The sequence below is a fragment of the Labrus mixtus genome, chromosome 10, assembly GCF_963584025.1.
Source record: "Labrus mixtus chromosome 10, fLabMix1.1, whole genome shotgun sequence".
Classification (NCBI taxonomy): Eukaryota; Metazoa; Chordata; class Actinopteri; order Labriformes; family Labridae; genus Labrus; species Labrus mixtus.
In genome coordinates, this window is record NC_083621.1 from 7,948,847 (window position 1) to 7,961,181 (window position 12,335).

Below are 12,335 nucleotides of genomic sequence, written 5' to 3' on the forward strand. Positions count from 1 at the left end.
CAGCACTACTTTGTTGGCATTCAACAAAGTAGTGCTGAGCCCTGATCATACGTGAGCTGTGAAAACCTTAGGGATAGTTGTTCAATGATAACTGCAATGCTAAAAAAAAACAGCTTTTAGGAAGTCTAAGAGGTTTAACTCTTGAATAAGTCTTAAATATAAGTAGTAGTAGTCTTTTGCAGAAGAGTATCCAGAGCATTTCTTGTTAAGATAGTTCAGCACTGCCTGCTCTGACTGATGGCTCTATCTCATGCAAAGAGAAAAAGAGACAGAGAGCTCATGAGTGACCAGCGACAAGGAAACACAGCAGAGACAGAGAGAGAGAGAGAGAGAGGGAGAGAGAGGGAGAGAGAGGGAGGAATGTAATGACTGACGTGTTTGAAATTAGGTCACAGGATATTTTCTACTTTGTGTTTTCCCCAAGCTGAACGCCACCCATCCATCCACCTCCTCCGGCTTCTCTCCGATCTACCACTTTCAAAACCATTTCTCCCTCCCCCACATCTCTCTTTCCCCCCCTCACCCGTTCAGTGTTACCTCACTCTCCACCCTTTGGCCTCTTTTTCTCCAGGTCCTTCCACCTCTCAGAAAATTCCTTCAGCAGAGCGAGGACCTTTTCCTTCTCCTCCTCCTTCAGGCATCTATTTGCTGCAGTTAATGGATAGTTGAGAAATGACTACCGGCAGCGGGGGGGTGGAGGAGGCGGAGGAGAGCTGGCGTGGGCTCCTCTTTTGTCTGTAAAATACTATGGATAGGAGACAGGCCAAATCACATCACAGGCCTTTAGGAAAGAGCAGGACACATTTTCATACTGAGATGTGCTATATTGAATTTACTTCCTGGATATAACAGCGATGAATCTTGGTTTTAGACGTCAAACAGTCTAAAACAATCGCTCAGTCTAAGAGAAGTAAGAACTGGAGACCTTCTAATGTGACAGGAACCTTTAGACAGACATGGCCCAAAAAACTTTGCTCTCTCTGTCCTTCCTCATTTCCCTCCAGCTCTTTCCAATAGGCCAATTTAGACTTTCTCGAGCCCTCCTTAGCCTTCCTCCCTCTCCTCCTCCTCTCCTCCATCCTTTCTACTGCTCTGTCTGCGATATTGTGGCCGACTTGTTGCGTCCTCCAGCTACTCCTCTCCTGTCTCCATGTTGATCTAATGGTTAGATAATGACTACACATCTCATCTTTAACTGCCGTCTGATCAGGGTAAGAAGCCTCAGTAATCTCTCTCTCTGGGTCCTAATTGATTTGCTCAATGCGAGGCCTAATAAGATCCAGGGGAATTGTCATTAAGTTTGTAAGGCTGGGAGTTGCTTTTCCTTTAATGAGGCCTCTTACAAAACAGAGAAAGCAATTACACAAGCCAAGGTAACAGGATGCCTCTCGTGATGCAGCAGATCTAGTTTGTGTTGTGGAGTAGGAAGGAATGAGAAAAGTACTGGTGCAAATAATGGCAGCTCTTATAATTTGAAAAATGATGGATTGCTCTCAGGTAAGTTTAAAGATTACAGGAACTCTTCTGTGCCTTCAGGAAGTGGCTTTGGACCTTGGGTTTAGAAGAACATCCTCAAAATAATTACATCACCATGTAATAACAATTAATATCATTAACAAACAATACAGTTATTTAGATCAAGTAATTCAGCTTTCATTCAATGTCGCTTAGTTTCTTTATGTTATGTCATGTCATTTAGTAATAGTAAGGGTTGTATTTCTGTTATGGTTGGTACAAAAACATAGAACAGGACACAAGATAAGATAAAATAACATATTCATTCAAAACAAAAGACTACAGGTTACTTTAAAGAGTGTCCAACACAAATGTCCATCAAAAGTTCAACTGGAGGAAAAGGAGCCACAAGAAAATCTCAAAAAAGACGTCATGAGGAAACACTGGGAAACCCAGGGAGGTAAGACGTATGTCTGTGACGACAAGAGTGAAGGGACACAGACGCTAAACTCACAGGAGTTAATCACAACCAGGTCGGCAGTTTAGACGAAACAGGTGAAACTAATGAGAGCAGTCAAAGCGGAGGGAAACAGACATCGGGAGGAAGTAAAACAAGACAAGAAACACTGAGGACAAGAACTACAAAATAAAACAGGAAACACTAAAGACACACAGAGAACATTAAAAACACAACAGTAATGATTACACACACTACACTTACACAAGGGAAAGAAAAGACTAAATCAAAGAGAAAACACAAATAAGTAACGAAACAGATAAACACACTGAACAGGAGTAAATCAGGACAATTTGAGAGCAACAACAAGAATAACAACAGAAAACATAAACCACCGATAGGCTAAAAAATTAGATCAAGTGGAAGGGATGAGTTGAATAAATTAAACAAATTAAAAACATGTGGCTTACATTATAATTACTATTAACAGTATTTACGCTGATCCTTCCAAACAACTAAAGGAACAAGAACAAAATGGTGTTCTTCTTTTAATACTGCCAATAAAACTAAGTCACCCTGATAATCCTTATTTAAAAGAACATAATCCCCCCCAAATCCAAACGGATTGACTGGAGTACGTCACAGATCTACAAAAAAGATTCCTTCAGAAATCTTGTTTTTGTGTATGCTGCAGATTGAGCTGAACTCTGTCTGTGCTCATATCAAATAGGATAAGATGCTGGAACATTCAGATGATCACACTGGACTTATTTCATAGCGAAAAACAAGGAAACATTGACAAAGTTAATTATTCACCCGTTGAACACTTTTCGCTACTTTTCGATTTCGCAACTGTGTTTCATTGTTAACCTTCTGTTCTTTCAGTACCAGATTTTCCTTTGTATTAAACTCTCACAATTAGAACAAATTATGTAATCAACAAAGTTAAAGGTAGCGTTGTCTAGCTTCATACCTCAGAGTGCACCTTTAGTTTGTTAGAGCCAGGTCTATGGGAATTAAATCCAACCAATGAGTCTGTTGTTTCGGGGGAGATAAATCCTGGAAATGTTACCCTCCTGCACGACCGTCATGTCCAGACTGGTTTTCAGTTTTAAGGAAGTGTCTGAAACAAAAGTGAAATATTTATTTTGAATAAAAAAGAAAAGATGCATTTAGAATATTTGAGAAGTTTGCTGATATTCAAACCCAAAACCCAAACAAAGGCACTCCTCCCCTCCATTCTCCTAAAGTTCAATCCCCTTATTTAATGGCGGCATTTCATAGTCAAGGAAACATCCCTCAAAAATCTGATAAGAAGCAACGTGGCAACCTTTGAGGACACAGTCACTGCAGTCGACAGAGAGTGCATTTGATTAGAACCCCATGTAAGAAACATGTAAGTATGAGTACTTTTAATCACATTTGGACACCACGATCACACTGAAACTCGCTCACAGCTGCATGAAAAATGAAAACAAGAGGTTACAAATCAGAGGCGAATCAACTCAAGGAAAAAATCAGATGAAAGTAAACCATGAAAGACGCTTTCTATTTCACTCTGTAGTTGCAGAAAAGTTTATTTTTCCACAGAGAGATTCTGGCATGCAGGAGATAGCTTTTACACTGGACACTGTCATGGCACAGTGTTCATTTGCATGTAAAGGAGCCATTGTTAATGTTATCAGGAACACCTGGGCTTTTCCTGCCATGAGATGTTGAATTGTGGGGCGTGAAAGAGGCCTATTGGAACATGGACAGATAAATAGCTGCCAAGCTATAAGGGGAACACCAGAGCCTCTTATTTGTATAGTAACAAGGCTGTAATGTCTGTGATGAGAATAATTTACAACGTGAATGAGTATTAATATACTGTAAATCTCTGTCCATATGGAGAGGTGGACTAGTGTGTATCAGATGGGAGATGCATTAAAATACGAGTGCCCTCAAGCTGTTGGTGTGTGCAATTTTACCGAAAAATGTTTTAATTCTAAAAATAGATTAAAGACGTCTGGCTTCCTTTGTCGCTGTCTCTTCATTCATGCACTCAAAGTGAAAATGAAGCGACACATCCGAAAAGACTCCACAATGATCCTCCTTTATATTGTGAAGCAAATTATATTTTTTTTCTTCTTCTGTGATGCAAATAGAAGGAATATTTCAATTGTTCTGCCCGACACACTTCCTGATGGGACCCAAATCTGAAAATCTTCTTAGAGCCTGTTCAGGGAGAAAGAGAGAGAGAAGAATTTAGGAGTGGAGAGATGAGAGAGAGAGAGAGAGAGAGAAATAAAGAATGTGTGTGCAAACGAGGGAGACAGAGCGATAGAGACAGAATTATATTGAATAATTTGATCTCATATGAAGACTGTGAGCCTGAATGAGCCTATTCCCTGTCATTGTGTGAGGGAATTTAAAGAGTATCTGATGAATGCGGGCCTCTGCAGCAGCAGCAGGTACATTAAAATCCCACATTCTCAGCCTCTTAAATCCCTTATGGTCTCCCTCCTCACTCATAGCCACGCCTTATAGAAGATAAGACTTTTCCTGTTCATACCTGGATATTTGCACAGGACGGGGTTGATAATGGTTTGGGAATTGGAGTGTGACAGATGGAGTATTGGCCTTTTAATTGTGCATCATAAAATGTGTTTATACCCTGCACAGGAGTTTGAATGACTATCAGGAGAAGGAAGTGGACGACCACTCTGTGCATCTTTTATTATTGTCATTTAGCAGCACAAGTCTCCACTGAGCCTGATTTCTTTTTTTTAAAGACAGTCTTTATATGGATGGATAACGTGTGTGTGTGTGTGCCTGCAGGGCTAGAAGTGGTTGGTGTGCAGAATCACACATGGAGGCAGACAGTTGAGTATGTGATCATCAGCCCGCCTGCCGAGGGAGACATTGATGTGAAATAGAGACACAGAGCACATGCCTCTGGCTCTTCTTAGTGCTGCTTTCACTTTGCTTCACCTTTCCTTTCCAGGCTCTGCTTTAGTAAACCACTCGCGCTTAGCCCACACAACAACTACACCAGCAGTCAGACGCATATACAAAGGAAACAAGAGACGGCTGGGGAACACAACTAGCTGTCAACTGTGGAGGTAAAAACATGGCCTGCTTTAGTTGCATATTTATTGATCAACCAATTTTTGATCAGGAAGCAAATATTCAATCCCTTCAGGGGGTTGCAATTTAATTTAATGTGCAAGGATTTAGATACACTTCATGAGGACCAACTGTTACATTGTTGTATTGTTAGTATTCTTGATCAACAAATGGAAATCACTTCATTTACACATCAACACCTCCCTGCAGAGTGTGTTTATACTGTATTTCATCATACTGTTATATTATTTTACCTTGTTTTTCACGAGTTAGTGCCGTCAATCAGTAGGTCCTTCTCTCTAACCATCTATAGTGGAAGAGAGAGTGTAGCAGGAGTGACACACACCTGCTGGAATCACAGCAACACAGCCAAAAATAACCCTGGTCTCTGCAGTCATTCTTAGCATCATAGTTTAGGTGTTAAAACTGTAAATGTAAAGTGAAGATTAGACATATCTAAGTGATAACAAGCACATTGAGCATGTTGTTAAATAAAGATTGTGGAATCAAGCAAGAAGTTTGCAAAGATGTTCCATGTGGTTTCACAGGCAAGTCCATTATTTTGTGTGTAAATTTAATCAATCATTTTCCATTCCATTTTTCAAAATTGCAAACCACCTTTGTTATTATTATTATTATTATTATCATTATTATTTTTACGTTTCCTTATTTTCTCTAAGCCAAAAGTCGAAGCCTTGTCCCCTTTTCTCAACGATGTTTTCACGTTTCCTAATCTTGATGTTAAAATATTTCCAGAAAATTCAAATTGCATACAACATATCGGTCTTATGTTGATAGTTTTGGTGCAGCATTTCATGAGCGTCAGTGTTCTCTTGAGGAAATCAGGGACTTGAATAAAATGATAGAGAACTATCACACTGGGTACTCAGACCAACAGCCCCTTAGACTATAAGTATTAAACAAAACACACTTTTCTAGCAGGAAAAATAAGATCTACTAAAAAGTTATTATTAAGGATCATAACCAACATCTAAGAAAGGCTCACTTCAGGAAAAAGCTCAAAATAAATACGCACAAAAAAACTTTCTTTCTTACAACAACTGCTGAAATAGCTGTTGTTGTAAGAAATAGCCGTTGTTGTACTGCTAGAAATACAGCTGAAACTACAATATGAGAACCATAAGTTATATATTAAGTAATTATATATTACTATGACTATATTAAGTAATATTATACAAAAGAGTGTGTTCTAGACCTGCTCTTTTTATAAAGCGTCTTGAGATGACATTTGTTATGAATTGGCATTATCCAATAAAAGATTGATTGAACGACTGATCGATTGAGTGATAAATAACATTTCCCTCAAGAGAAACTAAGGCCTCTATAAAGTGTGACATACAGCAGCAGTGGTTTGGTGTGTCTGCTACAAAAGTGAAAGCTGTGCACAGCTCCTGTCCGTTTACAGTGTAAACATCAGAGAAACGGCCTCCTCTGTTCTCAGAAGGGGAGGGGGGCCTGGCAGCTCAGGCAACTCAAACACATCAACAGTATGCACACACACGCAATGCACAAATACAATTGTCACTTGTTTTCTACTTTCACTTTAAACCTATGAAGTATGTAAAAGCAAAAGTTATTCTAATTTTGTGAAGCCACACTGACTGTGAGCTCATAAGTCTGTTTATCTCAACGGCTCCAGGTTGAGTGTGTGTGTGTGTGTGTGTGTGTGTGTGTGTGTGTGTGTGTGTGTGTGTGCGTGTGTGTGTGTGTGTGTGTGTGTGTGTGTGTGTAAAGGCCTAAGTGTGTAAAAAGTAAGGAAGGTGACAGCTCTTACGTGTAATCCACCCCCCTGACCTTATAGACCCTAACATTGGCTTTTCCCATCATCCCTTTGTTTACTTTTCCAGACCCAATCAGACTACCAGGACCGTCTCCCACGGCGACCACGTTGCTGGCCAATGAGCCGAGCTCCGTCGGTGTTCTGTGCAAACTGGACTTGTTTCAAATGTGTGCTCAGGCGTATACACACACACACACACACACACACACACACACACACACACACACACAGACACACACAGACACACACAGACAGACACACACACACACACACACACACACACACACACACACACAGACACACACAGACAGACACACACACACACACACACACACACACACACACACAGACACACACAGACAGACACACACACACACACACACACACACACACACACACACACACACAAACACACGCAAACACACACACACACACACACACGCAAACACACACAGTGCTGTCCTGAAAGAAAAGAATGAAGAATGAAAAGAATACTCTTCTGTTCATTTTGAAAACAGAACAATTGACTGGTCACTGTGATAGGCTTGACCACTACAGGCCATGCTACCATTGTTCATACTAATGTGTAAATCCTATTTCAATGTTTGTTTTGTGCTTTTGCAACTCTGGAGATCTGAGATAAATAAGTCGACATCTTGAGAAAACAACTGGTAAAACTCTAATTACAGGAAAAAGGACAAAATAAAATGTATGGACGCATGTCCACTAAGGGGCGTCTAATATATCCTTCCTTACTTTAGCATTTATTGTAATCCACAAATAAAGTGACATAAATCAGTGTTTATAGCTCATATCTAGGCCCTTCTTTTGCAAAAGACATGCTGAGTACGGTGGCCCTGAGGGTCAACTGAAAAAACATTTAATTGAATGCCAAAAATATTTCATAAATTGCCAAAAAAAGCATTTCAGAAAACCAAAAACATTTCACTTACTGCAAAAACATTTCAGAAAACAGAAAAGGTAGGACTACACTACCTGTTTGTGAAAGGAAAAAAGCACATCATATGTCATTTCCTGTTTACATTTTGCTATTTCAACAGCAAACTTCAGCCCAATACGAAAAAGATTAACGTGAAATGATGAATGACTATTGCTCAGGACTTGAGCTTTGTCCTGTCTGAAACAATTAGTGAAGTCCGACCCTTTTCCGTTTTCTGAAATGTTTTTTGCAGTCAGTGAAATTGTTTTGTTTAGTTTGGGTTCATGAAATGTTTGGGTTTCTTACATTTTCTTTGTGTATTCCTTGACATGTTACGTATCACAAAATATTTTTGTGTTTTACAAAATGTTTTATGCAGTTTACGCTCAGGGCCACTGTAGCTGAGGCCTCCACTTTAAAGAAGAAAGCCTCACTTACCCCCCCCCCCCCCCCCCCCCCCCACACACACACACACACACACACACACCTTTTTTTGTACATCAATCCTTCCCTTCTCCTTCCTCCCTCACTATCTCACCCTCTGTGTGTCTGTCTGTTCTTCCTTTCCCTTCTCCTCCTCCTCCTGATGCTGACAGACAGACACACTATCTGCATGCACTTCAAACCTTCTTTTCAAAGAGAACCTTGGAAGGAGGGCTCTAGAGAAACCCTGAATAAGACATCAAATCTGCTTCTTTTTTTTGCCCTCCACATCTTGGCCTGTGTGTTGTTCTGATTCGAACAAATACTGTCATCCCTGTAAGATTTGTTTTCTCCCTGTCTGCAAGGCCTTGCCCTTATCAAACCTCTTATTCTATTTACTTTTCTCCTGTCTCTTCCTTTCCAAACATGTTCTTTTTCCTCTTTTTACTCCTCGCCTCCTCTCTGTCCATTTTAAAATGTGTCTAATAATTGCTTTTACAATTATGTATCTTCCCTCAGTAATCACATCCCGGCTCAGGAGGGATTTCCTCTCAAACTCTGAAACCCCTTCATTTCATTGGAACATCTGTCTCCCCTCGACAGCTGTGTGATGCAAAGTGGCGGTTGCATTTTTACATACAACACATGCATCAGTTGCTCGGGGCTGCAGCGAGAGAGGCTGCTTGTTAAAGGTGTTGCGCCTGTCTACTCTAAAAGAAGTTGTTCCCATGGTAACTCTGCCAGGTCTGTTAATTGACTGTCAGAAAGTGTGATGCTCCATGATGAGAAAACAAATGCATATGATCGTCACTGCGTAGATAATCATATCACACAGCTGCCTCTAGAGATGACAGTAAGAGCTATTTAATCAAAATGTTAATGATATGAGCTATAATGAAAGTGCAGCACCAGCAGACACTCACTCACACACACCAAAATGCATGAACGTGTCAGAAGTTTAAATGTGCTTTAACTGAGGATGCGTGATGTGGTGAGTATGGTTTTAAAAAAGCCGTATAATCCAATTCAATATGACAGCAACATAACCTACCCACACATGGATACCAGTGACGCACAGCGCCAGTGTGAAAATCTATGTGGGATTGTTGTAGAGAGAGCAGGAGTGTGTGTTTGCGTGCAAGTGTGTGTCTCTGGCTGCCTGAAGGCATCATGTTCCTGTTCTCAAATAATCCACTCTGCAGAATGAAACCTTGAAACAGACACTCGTTGAAAATGGATGAGAGGCAGCGAGGCACTGACGCTTTCTGACATGAGGAGTTATGATTCTGTTCAACAGGCTTGGGTCCAATCATGGCCACCGGAGACAGAGAGCGCGAGAGAGAGAGCGAGCGAGAGAGAGAGAGAGAGAGAGAGAGAGAGAGAGAGAGAAAACCCTGAATCACAAAGTCCTGAGTTAACAATTCAGACCAATAAATGCACGAGGGCACAGTGTTGACTAAATGAGTTACTCCTTACCCTCGTCATAAAAATCACACAATCTTTTGGTAATAAAATGTCTTCATCCCTCTTTTTAAATCAAGTCAAGTCCACGTTTTAGATTTATGTTACCTTTGAGCTACCTTTAAAGCACAACCCTCCTTTCAATACTCTACCTGTGGATCCGGTACTCAACAGAAATCTGTCTCATGCACATGAATGAAAATGAAACCTAGTGCCAGTATTTCATCATTGTGAACCATTACCACCACAAAATAACATCGTACAAGTACTGTATTAAAAGTTGCATCCTATGTCCTCAAAGCATACAAAATAAAAGTCCTGAGATTACAAAAATAGCTTTTGTCAGTGAAACATTTCCAAACTAAAGTAACTGCAGATGTACAGCATCACAGTGTAATGAAAAGTTTTAAATCCACCCTCTGGAAATGTTGAAGAGTGGAGGTAAAATACTTTACATTGGTATCATTCAAATTTGACTGAAGCAATATTGCTTCCCGGAAAGCATCGTAGTTTATGGCAGCTTAAAAGTCTGACTGAGAGTTGTGTTGGAGTTTACAGTATTTCCTCTGTGAGCTAAATTGATGACTGCTGTGTATAGAAGACTGTGGTTGTCTTCTTAAAACACGAGTTAACAGGGACGAAACAGTATATAATCTGCTCAGGTAGCACTGCAGCTTTGAAGTACAGAGAGCGAGAGAGAGAGAGAGAGAGAGAGAGAGAGAGAGAGAGGTTTGGGACCAGAGAAAAGAGAGGCAGGCATGTTAATCTCTGAAAAGCACACCTCTGTGCATGCAGGAATAAACCATCACATTACAGACAAACGCTGCCTGCTTCTTTCTTATCTCTCCTCTCCTTCCTGACAGTCCATGTTGCTGCATGTCTGCTCGACTCCATGTCCCTCCTCCACCTGACATCCACAGCCTTACTTTCCCTGGTTTTATTATTTGGACAACTTGGATGAATTTGTATCCTGTACTACATATTCTTCTCTATAAGCACTGAGCAGTTCAAAGAGAATCTGGCTGTGTGTTCGCCTGTTAGGCAGACTCAGTGTCTTGTTAACAAGGGCCCTCCTCAATTACTCTCCATCCAGACACTTGCTAAAATAGCCACAGAGCCCTTCCTCCTCCTCCTTCATCCATCCACCTTTATTATTTAGCACCATGGGGATCTGTGTTGCCATGGATTCTGTTGTCATGGCTACAAACAACTACGCAGATGTACAGGAAGTGGAGAAGGACGGAGGGGAAGGGGAGGGCTACTGGGGGGCGATAAAGCTTCACCCCGGCATGGTGGAGATCCAGCCGTGATATGTCCGGGGGTTTCAGGGCGAGGGGTTAAAGACGGTGAGGTCACCCGTTGTTTGTTTAAAGGACAGGTGAAGGTCAGGGCAAAGCCTCAGGAGGCACATGAGACATTAAGAGACATGTCTGGTATTGAAGCAGGTTTCTTTGTGGTGCTCAGGTTGTCTCAAAGGGGACATTTCAAAGCATTTTCTGATCTTAGCTTGAGCTCGACAACAACACTCTTCACAGATTTCAAAAGCCTTTCTTTGTATTAGTCTTAGGAAGACGCTGCACACATTCACCCTGCAAAACATGTCAAGAAAACTGTGATTCCTCTACTCTCATTGCAGCCTTGATGAGCGCAGGGTGATTTACATAGGGGCAGATAAGAGAGAAGTTTTATCACTGTTGATGGACAACTAACTGAATGAAGTGCCCATGAAAGAAATGTGCGTCTTTGATTTGTAAAGAATTGCAGAGACAATCCAAGGCTCTCGTCAAACACTTTGTTCTCAGTGATGTACAAATCAGTGCTAAAATAACGAGTCATTCCTTTTATACTCTCTATTTGACTGGGGGTGATTTTAGGACAAAATACCTGAAATTCCCTCTGATCAGGAGGAAGTGCATCTGATAGTGGTTTCTTAATGACATCATGCTAATGAGGGAGTCATTTATTGAGCTGTTCCATCAATGACGGCTCAATAGGCCTTGACTGATTTTCAAAACAATTACTCCTCCACAACAACCACACATGGACCAAAAAGGAACCTTTAGATAAAACAGTCAGAAACACTCACACATTGAAAAAATACGGTTATGCAAATAGTTTTGAAATTGAACAAGAACTCAAAGCAGAAAATTAAAATTGAGTGCCAAATAAAAAAAAAATGTAATATTATTTTTTTCAATATTTTGTTTGGAAATATCTTTCAGATTTCTTCAACGATTCCAAAGTACCCCGCCCATTTAAACTGAAAGCTTTTCATAATGTTGTCTATAGCTCCACCTTGTGGTTTAAAGACAAAAGTGAGGAGGGTCTCTACATCAAGTTTTATTTTTTGTCAGATTTTTTTTAGTCTCTTAGAAGACCCCTCCCGTCGTCTCTTTTTTCCATTTTCCCTCTAAATAACAAACTAAACTTCCCCACTTATCTGGTGCAATTTTTTTCTCCAGGTCAAAGTTTAACTGACATACCCTACAAGACTATGTGACACAGAGCAGCTCTAATAAATCGTTTTTTTAGTCTTCTGACCACTCAAAGCACTTTTGTACTACATGTTAAATTTACCCATTCTGACGGCGAAAGACACCATGTAAAGTTGTCAAGTTTTTAGTCTTTTGACTCCTCAAAGTGCTTTTTACACCACAGGTCACACTTACAGTTGCACACACTGATGTCAG